The sequence below is a fragment of the Phacochoerus africanus genome, chromosome 1 (genome assembly GCF_016906955.1).
Source record: "Phacochoerus africanus isolate WHEZ1 chromosome 1, ROS_Pafr_v1, whole genome shotgun sequence".
NCBI classification, from domain to species: Eukaryota; Metazoa; Chordata; class Mammalia; order Artiodactyla; family Suidae; genus Phacochoerus; species Phacochoerus africanus.
In genome coordinates, this window is record NC_062544.1 from 188818126 (window position 1) to 188824772 (window position 6647).

Below are 6647 nucleotides of genomic sequence, written 5' to 3' on the forward strand. Positions count from 1 at the left end.
ATTTAAATATATTTGTTACATTGCAGTGTTTCGGGAAAGGTCTATTCCTAATTAAGTTTTTTGAAAGGTTTTTAAAATGCTAAAGATTTTATTGAGAAACAAATAATTTTCTAAATTAATTTTGTTTTGCATTTGTATTAGATTATTCCTACTGTACTGTTAGATTTTAGGCTTTTTAAAAAGAAACCATAGATTATATATAAGTGATTTCTGTTTTTAAATGGTATTTGTTCTATGTTTAATTTCATAGGATGATTTTGATAAATTTTAGAAAATTGGGTTTTTTCCAAAAGAAAAGGTCTGTCAGTTCTGCTGCAGCAGTTTATCAGTCCTTTTCTGTATGTTTCATTTCTGCAGAAATTGTGCAGATGAGAGTAGTTGAAATGTGCTTACATAAAGACAGTTAATATACATGCACTTGTTTCTTAAAATCTCCTAGAACAAAACCTCTAACATTTGATGCATACAGAAACATATTTTTGAAATAGTAGTATCAAAGCCCCACCCCACCTTAGGCCCTCTGAATTAGATGATCTCCAAAACATGCCAGAATATACCAAATATTGAGAACTATTATCCTAAACATTTCTCGGTGTTCTTCCTTTAGGCTCCTGATATATGGGCTTTTGATAATTAAGCTCTTGATAAAACTTTCCACCTTTTACTCAGAGATTTTGAGTTTTTAGAATTTGGCTGGAAATACCACCAAAGAAATTGTATTTTAATGCAGTTTCTTTAAATTCTACATGAACAATACTGAGATTTAGTTTTTGGAGCATTTCTTGAGACAGTAAGAGAGCTACTCTCTGTCCTCTTGACCCCTTTCATTCAACGGATTTGGTATATTTGCCTAAGGAATTTAGATAATTACCATGTAAACATAGTAGTCATTCAGAAATAGGGTGTTTAATTTCAAGAAGAATATATGAAAATAAACACCATGGATGTAAATCATATATTTGGATTTAAAATATTGGGCCATTATTTTGAATGCTGTAAAATTACTGAAATCAGAAAACATAAAGTGTCAAAGATGAGTAAGATTATCTCCAAGTTTATAGTCAAATGGGAAAGATAAGCAGGACTATAACTAGCAATGAAACAAGCCAGAATGCCAAGTGTTATAGTGGAGGAAGGCAAGAAAGGAAATGCTGAGCAGCCAGTGGAAATTGAAGGGACAGAGAAAGGGTTCTTGCTCCCCTGGATAGGCAAACAAGAAGAGATGGCTAATGGAGGAGTTTGTACACAGCTGGCTGAGGTAGGCAGAAGGGAGAGAAAATATGAAAGGTGCCTATATCATCTTGAAATAGTCCTCTGCCCTCAGCCTGTGCTGAAAGGATGGGATTAGATAGGCAAATTTATAATCCAGGATCTCACACACTCAACCGAGGTTGACTGCTGAAGGGTAGGGATGAGACGGCCACATTTGTAACACAATTCCATACTTGAGACCACAGCACAATGGAACACCTTACCAGGGAGAAACAATTCTTAGGCCAAACTGAGCTGCTTTCTCAAGAAATTAAGCTATGAAATGCAGTGACTGACTAGGTTTTGGTATATATGTAAATAAAAAAGATCATTTTAAAGTGACCCAGAGTCAGCCAAGCAAGTCAAAGTGGAAAGGAAATAGTGAAGAAGCAAAGAAAGCTGGTCTATAGAATGAAGCAAGGGGATGAAAGTAGGTTTGCAAACCAAGTGATTAAGGCCCCGAGTGAGAGAAGTCGCTTGGTTTCTTGAGGTTGCATAGTTGTGCTTCATTTCCTTGACTTTTGCCTATTAAATCTTTAGAGTAAATCCCTTTTCTTAAACAGGCTTGAGTCAGTTTCTGCTCCCTGTAGTTAGGCAGACCCCGATTTAGACACCTGAGTTTTAATCCTTAGCGATAGAAGAGTTGGTGATGTCATTGACTGTGATAGGGAAGATTAAGTGGAGGGTTTTATTGTGTTTTGTTTTCAGGCCACACCTGCAGCATATGGAGGTTCTCAGGCTAGGGGTCATATCAGAGCTGCTGCTACACCACAGCCACAGCAACACAGGATCTGAGCCATATCTGTGATCTACACCACAGCTCATGGCAGCGCCGGATCCGTAACCCACTGAGGCCAGGGATGCAACCCGTGTCCTCATGGATGCCAGTCAGATTCATTACTGCTAAGCCATGGACAGGAACTCCTAAGTGGAGGTTTATGGAAGAGAAGACTTTATTTTATAAGTGCTGAATTTGATTGGTGACTGTGATACCTATGTGAAAATGTCTAGCAGTGATTGAAAATGGTGACTGAAACTCAACAGAGGTTAAAGCTAGAGATATAAATCTTGAAGCATAAGGCTAATAACTACTGTGATAGGAATGATTTAGGCAACCCTGGGAGATGGTACAGAACAACAAAAAGATGAGGACAAACTTGGGGAAAAATGCATTTAAAGAATGAGCAAAAGACAGAAAAGGAGATGAAAAGTGATAACAGGAAGAAAACCAGGGCGGTACAAGTTTCATGAAGACAAAAGTAGCTTTGTACAGATCACGTGATACGGAGAAATTAAATAGGATGCAAATCAAAGACAACATTGGGTTGGGTAATTGGAGCATGATAATCCTTTGAAAAAGGCAGCTGCAGTAATAATAGTGGGAGTAGAAGCCAAGTGGATATGGTTTGAGGAGTAGATAAGACATAATGAATATGCCTATTTAGTTTGAAAAGCAGAGCAAGTACAGCAAACAAGGTCATTTTATCAAATATCTAAAAAGTATAAACCACTTTATTTCTTGCTTTTTTTGCTTTCAAACTTGAAACACTTAAATGATGAGCAAAATAGAGTATGCAACAATATAAAATGAGGCTATACTTGAGCTGGATCTTAAAGGAGGATTGCCAAGAGGAAAATGGAAGGGAAACACATAACACATATATTGTTGCAGATATACTCATTGCAGTTCAGATGTGTAGAGGAAGAGGAGTTTTCCTACAGAACGTATGTATTCTTACTCTTGAGTTCCCACCTAGTGGGAAGTTTAGGAAAAAATTAACTTTTAGTTTTAGCCACTTTAAAACATAGTCTGATATAAAAGAGATAGAATTTATAATATCTTAAGGTAATGCTTAAACATTTCAAAAATTGCTACCTAGAAATAATAACCCTTTTTCTCTCTAAAATGGTGTCCGCATGTATGGAAGAGGTGGCTTATATGATGTAATGGCATCAGGGAAGAAGACACTGTCTTACTGTCGTCACTCTTCCATTTTCTGGACATCTTACTGGCCTCTGATGCAATAGGTAAAAGCTTATGAAATATGTGATCAGGTTTTTCCTAGCCTGATCAGAGTCCAGTAGTTCTCCACTGACTTGGCTTCACCTTAGTTCTCTTGGGTTGGAGAAGAGAATTCTGAGACTTCTGTAAAAATGTCAAACAATCCTGTGTGAGTCAGTTTACAGGTTTAGCACATGCCACTCTACTGAAGGCTCCAGGTAAGCCTACTTATTTCTCGTTCATTTCCTATCTGCTTCCCAATCAGCTACCTTCTGAGTCTCCCTTGGGAGACTATAGGAACTTGTGGGTCCCCTCTGTAGCACACAGGAATAAGAGTAGCCTGGGAAAGCAAACTGCATTACTAAAGTTTACTTTGATGTTACTGTGTCTTAGCTTGAGAGTGTCAGAATCCAACAGGCCTGTATGGGGATACTTCAAAACAGTAAAAGATGGGACTACTGCTACATAAACAACTTGAGTGAATTACACCAATATAATGTACAAAAGAAGTCTGATACAAAGAGTGTATATACTGTATAACTCCATTTAGATAACACTCCAAAACATGCAAAACTACTCTGTGGCATTGGACATCATGATAGTGGTTGTCTGTTGGAATAGTTGGAGTTTCTGGGAAGCTTGTGGGTTTACTATCTTTTTCTGGGTCATGGTTAACACAGATGGGTTAGTTTTGTAATAATTAATCTAGCTGTTCACTTATATACTTCCATTTAAAAAGAAGTATGTATTAAAAAAAAAAAAAAACTAATTTGAAGACTGAGAAAACCAGAGCATTGGTTTTTAAACTTCAGTGAGATTAAGATGACCTGGATTGTAAAATGCAGAGTCCCCAGACTAGCCTCAGAAATTCTGATTCATTAAGTCTGACTCCAAGAATCTGGATTTTCAACATTTGCCCCAGGTGATTCTGATGCTTGACACTTTAAAAATTTTTGATTTAGTATCTTCAGTTTAAACTATCCTTACTCTCTGAACAGATAGTCAAGTGTAAGAAGTCTGTCATACTGTTATTCAAGCCTGAGTTTATTGGCTCTTAATTGCTAGAAGTAGCATTTCCTCACCAGCTTAATGTTTTCCAAATGTAATGACAATTATTAAAAAAAAGTTTGTATTGGGGAGTTCCCGTCATGGCTCAGTGGTTAACGAATCCAACTAGGAACCATGAGGTTATGGGTTCAATCCCTGGACTTGCTCAGTGCTTTAAGGATCTGGCATTGCCATGAGCTGTGGTGTAGGCTGCATTCGCGGTTCCGATCCCGAGTTGCTGTGGCTCTGGCGTAGGCTGGTGTCTACAGCTCTGATTCGACCCCTAGCCTGGGAACCTCCATATGCCGCAGGAGCGGCCCAAAAAATGGCAAAAAAATAAAAAAATAAAAAAAGTTTGTATTTTTGGGAGTTCCCATTGTGGCACAGTGGAAATGAATCCAACTAGTATCCATGAGGATGTGGGTTCAATCCCTAGCCTCGCTTAGTGGGTCAGGGATCCCGAGTTGCTGTGGCTGTGGTGTACGGTCAGCAGCTGTAGCTCCTACTTGACCTCTAGCCTGGGAACTTCCATGTGCTACGAGTGCAGCCTTAAAAAAAAAAAAAAGTTTATGTTTTTTCCTGTAGTATGATTTTCTTGCATTCATTGAATTCTGCGGTTTTTCAAATTTGATCAAAAGATTTTTTTTCATTTCCTATTGCATTTTTAACAATACAGAGATAAGACTTTCCTCGGACATACAACTTTTTTTAGTATAAATAATTCTAGCTATATTCAGCATGTAATAATGTAAAAGAAATTTGTAAAAAAACAAGTCTTCATATTTACAGAGAAGAAAGATCTTAAAATGGAAAGAAAGTAAAATCTGAAACAACATTGCAAAGTAAGGTCAATAAAACCTAATAACTAAGGGTAAAATCAAGAATTAGTAAAAATTAGAATAAATGTCAGGATACATGAAGTCACTTGTAGAATTCTTTAGTCTATACTGTTTTGTCGGGTCCATTGTAAACATCTGATAACAGCAAATATTCAGTGTTTTCTACAACAGTGAGAGGTCATATTATTTCTAAAATTCCATTATCGGATTGCAGTAGTTTTCTTTTAATATAATATATAAACACTACTTATCCCCCAAAAATCTGAGATTCATTTCACACATTTTGTTATTAACATGAACTAATGAGTGTGTATTTTTCAAACAATTCCAGATGTTTTAAGATTTTGTTTTTCAGCACAGACCTCAACCTGACAGCAACCATGTGTCCTGGATGATATAAATTCATCTCTCTGAAAGCATGAGAATGGATTTGGTAAGCCATTTAGGTCTTTCTTGGCTCAGTACCTCCATAAGATTCCATGAAAATAATGGCTCATATAATTTATTCAGATATTCTTCCCTTTTTATAACTACCACAGTTATCTGTGCCCACCTCAACCCTACTGCATTTCCGCAGGGAGTATGGAAAGATGGTATTAGGTGCTGAGTATAAGGAAAGACCTGTTAAACTAAACATCATTAAATAGTGATTAGGGAATATTTATCTTAATTGTTTAATATACTAAAGGAATGGATAAGACGTGAATTTCTTTGTAATGTTAAATTTTTAGAATAAATACAGCTATGATTTGAGGAATTCACAACATTTTTTTTTTTTTTTTGCTCTTTAGGGACGCACGTATGGCATAGGGAAGTTCCCTGGCTAGGGGTCAAATCAGAGCTACAGCTGTTGGCCTACACCACAGCCACAGCTACGTGGGATCCGAGCCTCATCTGGAACCTACACCACAGCTCGCAGCAGTGCCTGATTCTTAACCCATTCACTGAGTGAGGCCAGGGATCTAACCCAAGTCCTCATGGTTACTAGTTGGGTTTGTTACCGCTGAGGCACAATGGAAACTCCTCACAATACTTTAAATGAAGGCTAATACTTTGACAACTATAAAGCTGACAGCTACCTTTATTCCACCTCCTAACTCTCAACATTAGAGATAGATGTTTTTTTCTTTTAGACTGCAGAACCTAAAGTAACCTCTTTAAATTGTCCACATATTTTTCCTCACATTTTGCCCTAGCTTTAGTAATAATAAATAGTTCAAATTAAGCACTTGTCATATGTATAAATTAATAGATTTGTGAACACAGGTCTGTAATTGAAGGATTATAATGTCTGTTTGCCTCTTCATATAAATCTTGATTTGAAAATAAGATTGGCCACAGATAACAGGAGTTATTTCCCATCAAATCATTAAATATTACCGGCATCCTCCCAAAGAAAGAATTACCTTTAAAGGTTCATTGGATAGTTCCCACTGTGGTGCAATGGGATCAGCGGCGTCTCCACAGCGCCAGGACACAGGTTTGATCCCCTGTCCAGCACAGTGGGT